This window comes from Panthera uncia, assembly GCF_023721935.1.
Source record: "Panthera uncia isolate 11264 chromosome E2 unlocalized genomic scaffold, Puncia_PCG_1.0 HiC_scaffold_20, whole genome shotgun sequence".
Lineage (NCBI taxonomy): Eukaryota > Metazoa > Chordata > Mammalia > Carnivora > Felidae > Panthera > Panthera uncia.
This window is the reverse complement of record NW_026057589.1, coordinates 18,772,061-18,785,693: the sequence shown is the minus strand read 5'-3', so window position 1 is coordinate 18,785,693 and position 13,633 is coordinate 18,772,061. Positions and strand designations below refer to the sequence as shown.

At 47.6% G+C, this 13,633-nt stretch overlaps 1 long non-coding RNA gene across 2 annotated transcripts in view; it reads right to left on the bottom strand.

The window, feature by feature from the left end:
- Window positions 1-13,633, bottom strand: part of LOC125916596 (uncharacterized) — an 86,697-nt gene that overhangs the window by 43,944 nt on the left and 29,120 nt on the right. The window contains exon 3 of one of the 2 annotated variants that reach the window (XR_007455972.1): window positions 6,121-7,397. The exons of the other annotated variant lie outside the window; for it this stretch is intronic. This is a non-coding gene — a long non-coding RNA (uncharacterized LOC125916596). Of the gene's footprint in view, window positions 1-6,120; window positions 7,398-13,633 lie in introns of those variants that run through there. 2 annotated transcript variants of the gene reach the window in all.

Sequence of the window (13,633 nt, the reverse complement as noted above, 5' to 3'; positions counted from 1 at the left end):
AGCCTGCTTGAGATTCTCTTTCTTCCTCTGCCCCGCACGCTCTCTTGTGTGCACTCTCTCTAAGAAAGGAAGGAAGAAGGGAGGGAGGAAAAAACAAAATGAGGGCAGAGAGGTGGGTGGGGAGCAGGGCCTTGTAGCACCTGGGTCAATGCTGGGGTTTTGGAGGGCTAAATACGAGAGGCATGATCTATCTTATGGTTTGAGAAACATTACTATAACTGCTTTTAGGAGACCAGAAGTGTTGGGTCAAATGAACAAAAGACTACTGGAAAGGTCCAGACAAGAGATTATAGGTACTGGTAGTGGGGGTGGAAAGAAAGGCATAGATTCAAAAGACAGTGGGGACAATACACCCCTATCGGGATGAAAAATGAAAAATGGTGATAATAGCAAATGCTGACAAGGATGCAGAGAAACTGGACCATTCACACAGTGCTTCTGGGAATGTAAAATGGTACAGTCACTCTGGAAAAGAGTTTGGCAGTTCCTTTCAAATCTAAAAACGGTCTTACCATATGCCCCAGCGATTACATTCTTGGGCATTTATCCCAGAGACATGAAGACTTATTTTCATGCAGGAACTTGTAGCTACATGTCCACAGTAGGTTCATTTGAAACAGCCAAATGGCCATTCCTAGGAATCTACCCAAGAGAAATGAAAATCTATGTCCATACCAACACCTGTACACGAACGTTCATAGCAGCATTATTCATAATAGGCAAAACTAGGAACAATCCAGACATGAGTGGATAAAAACATACAGGAGTATATCCATACCAAAAAAAGGAACTAAATACTAATTACACAACAACATGGATGGACTCCAATCCATTATGCTAAGTGAAAGAAACCAGACACCAGAAACAATGCACTGCATGATTCCATTTATATGAAATATCCAGGAACAAAATCTATAGAGACAGAAAGCAAATTAATGGGGCTGAGGGTGGGAGTGGGGACTGACTTCATGGGGATATGAGGGAACCTTCTGGGTTGATGAAAATGTTGTACAATGAGGTTGTGGTGATGGTTGCACAACTCTATAAATCTACTAAAATCACTGAATTGTAGACTTCCAATGGGAATATTTACGAAAATCATAGCTTAGTAAAGTGGCTTGGAAAAAGAAGATACTTAGAATTAGACATGACAGGACTTGGAAATATTAGTTACCCTCCTTCTTCCATCCATCAAAATTTCAGAGCACTGGGATCTATCTCAGAGTCCAAGAGCACGGCGGGGGGGGGGGGGGGGGGGAGCGTTGTGCTTTCAGTACAAGGAGAATTCTCTGTGGAAGGAGAAGGGACAGAATTCTGGGTGTGGGGATGGAGGGGCGGAGGTGTGGAGGGCAGTGTTGGGAAATGGCTCCTGGCTGCAAAAGCAGAGGGCAGCTCCACCGCCCCCTGGGGGACAGTCCTTGTGTCCTTGCTTTCACAGACCCCTCTGCCTTGTTCCGAGCACGAAGGTGCAGCAGAAAGGACATCTACCAGCCACCTTTGGCCACTGACATCGAGAAGATGAAAACTACACACCTCAAGGAACAGAAGGCATATGCCTTCATCAGAGAAATCTTGGGTAGGCAGCAAGGTCACCCACAAGCAGTCTCCCCACTCGCTGGTTGTCAGCAAAGACTTGAACAGCCAACGGTGCAATCTTTGACAGACCCACACTGCCTCTGGGCCTGTTTTCCTAAATATCAACTCACCCCAGCTTCTCCCCCATGCTGAAAATCCTTTGGTGGCCTCACATGAACCTTAGGGTAAAATCTGAGCTCCCTACTGTGGCTCTGCCCACCCTGGGTCACCTCTCTTGGCCCGTGTGCCCTGAGCTCTGTCACACCGTGTTCTACAGCTCCTGGGACTCCTTGCCCTCTGCGGACCCCAGGCCTTGGCACAGGCTAATCTAACCTGCCAGGAATGTGCCTCCCCTCCTCCCTACCTTTCCTTCTGGCTAATTCCTTATTCTTTTATTCTCAGCCCAAAGATTGGGTGTCTTCAGAAAAGCTCCCCAAGCTCCTGTTGACCAGGAGCTTCTGTATATCTTAGTCTGGGTTCTCCCATAAGCAGATTTGGGTACAAGCAGTTGGTTGGGGAGGTGATCCTGGGAACCACTGGCAGAGAAAAGGAAAGTACAGAAGAGAGAAGGCAGGCAACAGAAGATGTGGTGATGAGTGGGTTCCATGTGGGAATTGGAGCCCAGTCCTGCTTGGGACCTCTGTGGGAGTATGTAGTACACGCCCCCAAGTTGTCACTCGCAGGTCACTGGTGAGGGCTGCTTCCAGGGAGGACACTGACCCTGCAGCACTCCCAGCCTGCCTTCCCACTGGCTGAGCACATTACGGCCAGACAAATGGAGAGCAGGGAAGCTTGCATAGAAGTAGCAGCATGTACGGAATAAAGAGAGCACAGGGGTACAGGCGGAGTTCCAATTCATCCCAGGCAGGGGCTACTGGAATGTATATTCCTAGGCTCTGGACCCAGAGATTCTGGATCAGTAAGGCTCTGCATCCCCCTAAGATTTGGATGTGTGGCATCCTAAACGAAATCTTTGTACCTAAAGGGCCCTTACATCACACTCACCTGTCTACAGGTAACCTCCCTGAGGGCAGGGAACACAACGGTCATTTTCATTGCTCTGTCCTCAGCATTGCAACATGGCAGAGGCCCATTTTTAAAAGACTCTTTTTAAGAAACACTTATGGAGTATGAATTCTGTGCAGGCACTATTTTTAAGTGGTTTATAAATATTGATTTATTGACTCCCTCATCACAACCCTGTGAATAGAATTGTCCCCATTTCACAGACAAGGAGAGTAAGGCAGAGGGGTAAGTCACTTGTGAAAGTCACATGGATAGGAAGTGGCACAGCCAGGATTGGAACCCAGGCAGGAGGCTTCTGATCTGTGGACTTTACTCCTTTCTGCTAAGGATTGGTTCCACTGTCACTGGGGGCGGGGGGGGGGAGGGGGGGGGGCTGGCAAGTAGCTGGTCTACAAGGCCTTGCTATGCACCATTCTATTTCCTGCCTTGGGCTTGGGGCTGGGGCCCCTGTGTGACCAGGGCTATGCCTCCCTTCCCAGCATATCTGGGTTTCCTGTGGATGCTGCTGCTGGTCGCCTATGGGCAGAGGGACCCTAGCACCTACCACTTCAACAGACACCTCGAGCACAGCTTCACCCAAGGCTTTTCGGCCGTGCTGGGCTTCCGGGAGTTCTTCACATGGGCCAACACCACCCTCGTGAGCAACCTGTACAGTCACTACCCAGGTACTCTCCCCTCTCCCAGGACGTGTGTCAGCCCCTTGTGCATATTCCTGAGAACAGGCATGGGTCACTGTCACCATCAGCATTACAGACAACCGATAACCACGGGACGATATGCTTTGAAGGAGTGACCCTCAGAGGGCTGTGTGTGCACGAGACAGGAGCCCTAAAGCTCCCTGGGTGCAGAGTGGAGGACTTCCTGAACGAGAGACAACCAAGTACGAATTGGCTACACGGAGGCAGAACCCAGGCAGAAGGGGTAACATGAGAAAAGGCAAGCCTGAAACGCCACAGCACATTCCTGGAATTATAAAGCACTGGGTGTAGGCTAGGAGTTGAGGACCAGTGAGAAGCAAAGCAGGAGACAGAAACAGGGGCAAGATCATGAAGGGCCTCAGAAGTCCACAGTTTATGCCTAAGCAAACAGGAAGCCACTGACAGTTTCTCCATGAGAGAATAACAACCAACTCTGTGTTTAAGAAGGATCATTCTGGAATCATATGGAAGTTGAAGCGGAGAGTCGTTAGGATGCTAGGGAGAAATGATGGGGCTGATGCAGGAGTGAGGGGCTAGGGTGACGGAGAGAGGGGCATGGCTGCAGACAACACTGAAGAGGGAGAGTTGACGGGCCTTGTTGACAATTGGGATGTGCGCATTGAGGGAAAGGGCACAAAGGGTCTCCAAGGTGATGACTGGATGGGGGCTGTACCATTCCTCAAGAGAAGTTATGTGGGAACTGGATGACGCCCAAGTAGGGAGATGGTGGTGAATGTGTCCTATGGTTGGCCATGAACTACTCTTGACTATTTCACGACGGCTACACTGAAGTTCACGTTAGCGTCCAGGCCAGGGAACTTGGAATGCGCGAAAATGATTTTGATGACTACACTGACCTACTGGATTTTCATCTCCAGGCTTTGTCACTGATGGCAACTCCAGGCTGGTTGGCAGTGCCCAGATTCGCCAAGTGAGGGTCCGGGAAAGCTCTTGCTCTCATGCCCCACAGCTGCAGGCTTCTCGTCATGGGTGCCGCGCACCCTACTCCCTGGATGTTGAAGACCTGTCAGACTATGGGGAAGGCTGGAATGCCTCCGTCCTCAACAACAGCAGCGGCCTCTCCCGGGCTTGGCAGTACGAGAGCCAGAGCCAGCGCCGAGGGTATCCCTTCTGGGGCAAACTAACCATGTACCGGGGAGGCGGTTACGTGGCCCCCCTGGGGACCGATCGCAGAAGCACATCGAGGTAAGACTCACTTGATTCACATGTGGCCAAGGAAAGCCAGGTGCTAGAGTCCAGGTCTGATTGGGGGGTGTAGCCAAGTCCATTCACGCTGCTATGGGGAGAGACTGGGGGTCTCTGAAGTATGCAGATGGGATTTCCAGGCCCCTGGACACTGGAGTCTCCCAGGTGGAGGGGAGGTCCCTCTCCAGCACCCTCAGGCTCGTGGGCTGAGTCCGGTGGCCTCGGCTGGAGCCAGTGTAGGGATGGGGAATTCCACCAACCACACAAAGCTGTCCACCACCAGGCAGATGGGAAGCGATTAAGGCTCTTCACCTTACCCAGAATTCTGCTATGCACAGTGAATTACAGGACCAGAGAATAACACAGAGTTTGGAGCATTCACTGTTTTTACGGTAGCAGAAGCAAGCCTGCTCTTTGTCCGAAGGATGCCATCTCACCTTCGTCTCCTGAGGTTGCTCACTATAAACACGGCCTCGAGAAATGGCTTGGGTAAAGCCCAGAGAGGACCCTGCATTCCTGGAACACCCAACATGGTGGTGCAAGGACACGCAGGGCACATGCAGACCACCTCTCCCGGCACACTCGAGAGTTCGAGCGTCAGAGGTGTTAAACCCTGGCACAGTTTCCTGTTAACTTTGCAGACCCAGGCAAGTTAGTGAATCCACGTGAACCTCGGTCTCCTCCCTGTATTCTTACAAAACCGAGGAACACTGGTAACAAATCCCCAAGGGGAACAACTGGCAGGGGACCCCTGGGATTAAGGACAGGTCAGGGATAGTTTCTTTTGGCACAAAAGGTGTTTTCCTGCCACTTGGAACAACTGATACTCTTTCTTCTGCACACCAAGCAGGATACAGACCCACTGGAGACAGGGCATGTTTTAAAATATTTAAAAATAGTCCATCATTATTGCTGTCACACACACACACACACACACACACACGCACACACACACACACACTTTCTCTTCACAGTGTTACTGACAAGCTGGTGTCAACACCATTGTAGAGGAGGAAACTGAGTCATGGAGAGGTTATTAGTTTCCCTGCAAGGCAGTCAGGGTTTGAACCCAGGTCCATGTAATACACGCTCTTTCCGCAGCAGCAGTGGGCAGACCTCCAGAAACTGGTCTTACGTGAACTGCCAGCCCAAGAGAGATTTCAACAGCGGCGGCTGACTACCTAAGCCCCTGATTTTCTACGCACTTCCTCTTACTCGGTGATCCTCGAACTTTAAAAAGAATCACAATAAAAATTAAAAAAAAAAAAAAAAAAAAAAGCATCACAATCCCAGGAAGGGCTCATCAAAGCACAAATCCCCAGGCTCTGCCCCCGGAGTTTCTGTTTTGGGAGATCTGGGGTGGGGCCTGGCAATCTGCATTTCTAACAAGTTTCCACATGAGGCGGATGCACTACGGGGACCACACTTGGAGCACCTCTGCTCTGACAGCCAGGAGACCATGGGTGCCAAGACACTGCACCATGGGTGGGAAACTGTGATCACTCCCAGGAGCAGTCCCAAGGCCCTGTGGCCCAGGGCACGGAGCTGAGTCAGAGGGAAAATTTTCCACAGGAAGCCCTGGCTTTCTCCCGGGGCAGAGCGGGTGGGGAGCCACTGCAGATGGAGAGGTCTCTAAATGCTCCTCTTCCTACAGAATTCTCCAGTACCTGTTTGACAACACCTGGCTGGACAGCCTGACCAGAGCCGTTTTTGTGGAGTTCACGGTCTACAACGCCAACGTCAATCTGTTCTGCATCATCACTCTGACCCTGGAGACCGGCGCCCTGGGTGGGCAGCCTCGCCTGTGACCCCACTTGCGTTCTGGAAGACAGACGCCCCTCCCTCTGGGCCAGGGCTCCTGACCAGGCTGGGCCTCGGTGCCCCAGGGCCAGAGCTCCAGGGCAAATGGTTGTTTGGGAGATTCGGGGTGGGTCTTAGTTCTCCCCGGGGAACCCAAAGGCCAGGCTCCAGGGCTGCACCAGCCTTATTCCTAGTTGCCCTCACTTCTCTCTGGCCTGTCTCCCAAGACACTCTAAGGGAACGCAGTTGGGGTTTGAAAGCATCTCATATTCTTGAGCTTCCCAATCTGGGGGAGGCAGGTTGAGGGGCTGGCAGGGAAGAGCTGGGGAGGGTGCAACCTGGGAACAGATAACTTCATCTAAAATAATACTTTACCACTCTGTACCTCAACCTACAGCATAAAGTACATTTTACATCATATTCCAACACACACACACAAATACACGTAAGACACAAGAGCTTCAAAAACATTTCCCTGAACTAGATGTACTGTGCTCTGATCTTTTTCCCCATTACCTGCCCTCCTCCCTCTTTTAACGCTTTCAAAATCTACTGAAAATGCGGCCCTAAAGCCTCTTCAGCTAATAAATCAATTTTCCTAAAATTCAACCACCTCTCCTTTAAAAATTAAATGATTTTTAGTATCAAATTACATTTTTAATAAAACTAATACATGTCTATAGTTCTTTAAATTTCACAACTGTGTAAAGTGAAAAGCAAAAGGCCTTCAACTTCTATGATCACTGGCCACTGTCAACATCGTCAAGCACTTCTATCAAATCCTTATGGGGGGGATGGTTATTTGTATACTTATATTCTATTTCTTTTTGCCACCTTTGCAACTCTTAGGACCAATTAAACAGTCTGTTCCCAAACACACCTGATTAAATTATATGTTTCTAAAAGATGAAAAGTGAGGGGTGGTTGTCAGGTCTGGTTGGTTCAAGCAGTCCACTGATGTCGGCATGGACTCGGGTTGTTTGTGTCTCTCCATTCTGCCATTCTTGGGGTTGGCTTTGTCTTCAGAGACAGTAGCCTTATTAGTCAGATTGGTTTTTTTCTTAAAAGATAACTAAAATATCATTACAATATCTGCCAAAAAGAAAAGATACACAAATGGATGAAAGTTGATTCAAAACAAGGTTGAATTTTGGGCATATTGGTCAATAGATGAATCGGTCTTTAGCGAACTCTTTTTAGGTGAACTGGCTTTAAGTGAGCCAGCCTTGGGGCACCTGGGTGGCTCAGTCGGTTAAGTATCTGGCTCTTGGTTTCGGCTCAGGCCATCATCTCACAGTTTTGTGGGTTCGAGCACCGTGTCAGGCTCTGTGCTGACAGCACAGAGCTTGCTTGGGATTCTTGGTCTCCCTCTCTCTCTGCCCCTCCCTCACTCGCACTGTCTCTCTCAAAATAAATAAACTTAAAAAGTTAAAAAAAAAAAAAAAAAAAGGGAGCCAGCCTGGAGCAGATTAATGTTAAGTGGGCAGTTGTGCTCTGGCTGGAGGTGACTGAGGGCACAAATGGAGGCTACCAGATGCAGAGGGTAGGGGACGGCTCTCCCCGTGCAGCTCCCGGCATCCTTTCTGACAAGTGCATTGTCGTTGGCATCCCCCGTGTGTCCCTGTCCAGTCCCTTGGGTTTTTGGGTCTGAAGGACCTTTATCTTCTCTTCTGCCCTGGCCAGTCCTAAGAAGGGCCTGAGATTGCATCATGGCACAGATGACTTCCGGTCAGAAGCAGTGGCTCTGAGCAGGCAGGTGACCAGGAATGAGCAGAACGTGTTTTGCTTCCCAGGAACCTTCTTTGCACATGCGAACCTGCAAAGCCTGCGCCTGTACCCCTTCACTGACGGCTGGCACCCCTTCGTGGTAGCAGCAGAGGTCATCTACCTCCTGTTCCTTCTCTACTACATGATTGTGCAGGTGAGGGGTAGACTAGGGCTCCCTGGGCTGGAGGTGGCAGTGCGCCTGTCCCGTCTCACACACCTTCCCTGGAATGAGGCCAGTGGAAGGGAGAGGGAGAGGTTCTGTCTGCCTGTTTGCCATGGCAACTTTCCGGTCCTCCTGTAGTCATGAGGACCCACCCAGCTCAAGGACCAACTTTCAGCACCTCTCAGGAACTAAGATCCAGAGGCTGGTCCTTCCCGGATGGGGAAGGGAGAGGAACTGAGACCTCATATGTCATAGGTGGGAGACAGAGACAGGTGACTGTGCTCCATGTGGTCTGGTTCACCTGTGGTCTCTGGGAATTAGGAAAAAAATCCCCTTTGCCACTTTTACAACCATGTTGCAAAATGAAGGTACAGACGTTGATAATGATGGGGATTTGAGGAGGCGGGGAGCTCATTTGAAGCTTGGGATATGGCCTGCCCCTTGCCCCACCAAAAATGCAAATCAGGTCTCTTAAAAGGACATCCCCAACCCCTGCTCAACAGCCACGACAAACACTTGAAAATAAGGATGATACCTTGAGCGCCTACCACGTGATTCGCATTGCGCTAAGAATGCTGCATGGATTTTCTCCTTTAATACCAATAGAAAGGTTCTATTGGCTCCATTTCACAGAGTAGGAAGCTGAAGTCCAGAGACATTAAGTAATTTATCCAAGGCCAAAACTGAACCCATAGAGTCTAACCCCTGAACTTGACACTCTGCCTCACCATGAGGCTCATAAACCTGGATCCCACAGGGTCTCTGAACATCGCCAGTTCAAACCAAACAGGGAACAGTTACCAAAGAACAACCTAAGTCTTTGCATTTTTCTAGAACATCAAAGGAGGCCCATCTGCCTACCCACCTCCAGGCTGCCCTCACCCTCTGCCTGCAGCTGCTTCAGAACGCTTCTTTCCAAAACCCTTAAATCTTTCTCAAAATACTGCTTAAGCAATTTTTAAAATCTCTCTCCGTCCCTTTAGGATGGAGGTGCACTTAGCCAAAGAGGAGTCCTTCCTCCATAAGAGTGAGTAGGAGGAGGGAAATAGAAAAGACAATAGGAGATTCTCTTTAGTGGGGATTGGTCGGGGGGGGGGGGGGACAGTGGGGGAGGCCTAGAACTTTCACAGCACAATTCCTTTTGACTTGCAACACCTGATGAGGAAACAGAATTTAAATCAAAGTCTCTGGCCAATCTAGAAAACCTCTCCACAAAGGCACAAAGGTCAAGAAAAAAAAAAACAACAACAAACAACAAAATTATTTATTTCTAATTTATTTATTTTTATTATATTATTTGTTATTTCTAATCTATTCATTTATCTCTAATTGTGGTAGATTATGTATACCATTGTGTATGTTCTATGTTATATTATATGTTATTTTAATTGTGTATATTTTATATTTTACTTATTACATATACATAAAGACATGTATATATAATATATAACAAAGTTTGCCGCTTTAACCACTTTTAAATGTACAACTCAGTGGCATTAAGGACATTCACATTGTTGTGCAAAAACCATCACTACCATCCATCCATCCATCCTTCCATAACTTTTTTCCACCTGCAAAATTGAAACTGTACCTATTAAACAATAACTCTCCACTTCCCTCGAAGAAAACAACTTTTCTTATTGAATAAGCATTAAACTAGAAGTTAGGAACATCCCAGGCAATCCACTAAGAGATTCCAAAAACAGAAAGGAATCTCACCCTTGCATATTGCTGGGCAGATAGGACCCATTACATACTCCTTCTTAAGATAAACACTAATTAATCCTCAAGAGGATTTATGGCATATCTATCCCACTAGTCCACTCTAAATTCACCTGGTAATTGGGGTGGCCACTTGTGTTTGCTAACTATCTTTATCAAAAGAAAAATAGGGGCACCCGGGTGGCTCAGTTGGCTGAGTGTCTGACTTCGGCTCAGGTCATGATCTCACAGTTCATGAGTTGGAGTCCCATATTGAGCTCTCTGCTGTCAGCACAGAGCTGGCTTCAGAGCCTCTGTCCCCTTCTCTCTGCCCTCCCCCGCTGACACTCTCTCAAAAATGAATAAACATTAAAAAAAAAAAGTAAAAATAAACATATATATTCACAACAGGAGGTAATTTTGTAATTTGAAGCCAGGTGCCTGCCATTTGGCTCCTACCCTCCCAGGGAAACTGGGAGTGAAGGCGCTACCTTCCTTCATGATCACATGTCAGACAGAAAGCTCCCAGGTCCTTTAGAAAAACATTCTTGAGGCTAGCTGAACTTTTAAAAAGATAGACATGCACCTCAAAGGGGCAGAGAAAGAATTCACAATTACAAGTTTTCTGAAGTAAATACCCTGTGAAAGGGTGGGAGGGTCTTTCTCCTTCCCCAATTTTTTGCATCAGAGAGAATTAAATGTTTTTCTTATTTTTGCTGTATTTACTCTTCTGTGCCTTCCAAATCCCGCAGCCTGAGTTGGTGATGGGGCAGATGGGGTCTGTGCACAGTGCTGGGGAGAGGCCCCAGGCACTCTAGGCACGTGGGGCCAGGGCTTTAAGGAGCCTCTCCAGGATACAGTAGACCCCTGCTGGAGGGTCCTCTTGGATGGCTGGGAGAGCTTTGGTGGAAGGGGTGGGGAGCCACAATTCTGGCCACAGCATTTGGTACAACCTCCAGCTCCTTTCTCAGGGCAAGCTCATGAGGAAACAGAGGTGGCACTATTTCCATAGCAAGTGGAATCTTCTGGAGCTGACCATCATCCTGGCCAGCTGGAGCGCCCTGGCGATGTTTGTGAAGAGGGCTGTCCTGGCAGAACGTGACATCCAGCGCTACCGGAACCATGGGAAGGAGTAAGTGGCTCTGCCTCAGCTCCCAACTCCCACACTAGATCTGCTTCCTCCAGCTCTGTGGCCCCAGGGTCAGAGGGAGGCTTTTGAACAAAATTTTTTTTAACATTTATTTATTTTTGAGAGACAGAGAGAGACAGACCATGAGTGGGGGAGGGGCAGAGAGAGAGGGAGACACAGAATCCAAAGTGGGCTCCGGGCTCCCAGCGGTCAGGACAGAGCCCCACACGGGTTGAACTGACCTGAGCCAAAGTTGGATGCTCAACAGACTGAGCCACCCAGGCGCCCCCAGAGGAAGGCTTTTGAAGTCCTGTTGATCCTCAGAGGATCACGGGTCACTCTTTAAAAAGTAACTATAGCTACCACTTAAATTCAGGTTTAGGGCCTGAAGCATACACAGTTGGAGAGGGCTCTTTTAAGACAAAATGGAACAAAGCTTACTTTTGCAAATCCTACCAAAACAAAAGACCTTGTGACACCATGGTAAGGTCCCTGCCCAAAAGCTGTAGCAGAACGCCAGTCAACCTACATCTGCTACAAAGTGTCTTACATCATTTACAACCTACATCATTTACAAAGGGTCCACTCTGTTAGGCAGGATGTACTAACCCACCAGATCCTCATAAGAACCCAAGGTGGTAGATGTTATTATTACCCAAAAGTAGGTTCACCTCTTGGGAACCATCCAGCCAAAAGACATGACCAAACCAAAGAATAGGAAAAGGAAGCATTTTACTTGCAATAAAGGAGAACATCAAGGATCTTTCCCAAAGTGGTCTCTCCAAATAACAAAAATGGGGAAGTTTTAAGGGAAGGGTGAATACATATTCTTGAAGGGGCTACGCAATGGAGAATACAGCGTGGAATTGGGGCAGAAGTCATCTTAGTGTAACTGAGTCCAAGTCAAAGTCACTAGGACTGGCAAAGGTCAGCATTGTCAATTCTCTGGCTTTAGTTGGTCTGGTATCTGAGTACTCGAGGGGGTTTAGATCCTGCAAAGATAACTCAAGAAATGTACGCCAGGTCAGTCTTCACTTTATCATTGTTGATTGTCCTTCATAGGATCAAATTACCTCCTGGCCTGATAATGGCTGTTTTGTCCGTACATTCATTCACAAGATGGCAGAGGGCCTGAAATGACTTCTGAGGTCAGGAAAGCTATGCCTCGGGCCACCTGGGTGGCTCAATCAGTTAAGCATCTGACTCTGATCTCAGTTCAGGTCTTGATCTCAGTCAGGGTTGTGAGTTCAAGCCCTACATTTAAAGGTGGCAGAGAAGTAATTTAAACCTACCTTGTGTGAGAGGTTCAGTCACTAGAGCACGCAACTCTTGACTTTGGGGTTGTAAATTCAAGCTTCATTTTGGGTACAGAGATTACATAAAAATAAAATCTTTGGGCTCCATGCATGCCCAGTGCTGAGCCTGCTTAAGATTCTCTGTCTGGTCCTCCCCTGCTAGCTCTCTCTAAAAAAGTTTTAAATAAATAACAGTTTTAAAATCTTGAAGGGGTGCCTGGCTGGCTCATTTGGTAGAGCTTGCAACTCTTAATCTCAGGGTCATGAGTTTGAGCCCCACACGTTGGATGTAGAGATTACTTAAAAGTAAAGTCTTAAGGAAATATATTAAAAAGGAAACAACAACAACAAGAAACCTAGCTTGTAAGTCTCCAGGATCCCAATCCTTACATCAAACCACTGTATTTCTTGACTCAGTGATTTTATTGATATAGCTAACATTTATTTATTGTTGGATGCCATATGCTGTTATAAAAGCAGCACTTTAAAAGCATTATCTCATCTACTTTAATCTTCCTAAAACTTCTAAAAGATAATACTATCAACATCCCTTTTTTACAGATAAGGAAACTGAGGCTCAGAAAGGATGTCTGTGCAAGGTCACAGAATTTGCAAACGGAAATGCAGGGCCTATAAGAACTCTGCATTCCTAACCTCCACCCTAGATGGTCTCATTCAACTCCCAAACCCTCACTGAGCTCTTCTCTGTACCACGCCCATGGCGCCAGCCAAGTCAGGACAAAAGTTCCACCCTCTCTCCAGGCACCCTTCCACAGAAAGGTCTCCGTATCAGTTGAGTTCTTTGAGTTCAGAAATTATCAGAAGTGCTTTTATTTTTTACTCAAGCTGGTTGTAAATCTTATGCAGAACAGCATTTCTAAAACTTAAAGGTGTTTGAACTCTTGAAGGGATCTGCAAAAGATGACCTGGGGTCCAAATCCAGCCCGCCACCTGTTTTTGTAAATTAAGTTTTAATGGAACACTGCATCATCACCTGTTCCTTACATACTGTCCACGGCTGCTTTCCTGATAACAACTGTCAACGGAGTTACTGGGACAGAAACTATCTGGCCCACAGAGCCTCAAATACATACCATCTGACCCTCTGCAGAAAAACTCCTGCTTAGAGAACAAAGCCTGAGTTCTAGGAAGAAACAGTGGTGAGTTTAGGTTATACATGATTAAGACCATTAACAGCCAGTGTGATTTGTAAATCATCACTGTCCCCCTACATTAACCACGCTTTATAATTCCTCACTGTGACCTAAAACAT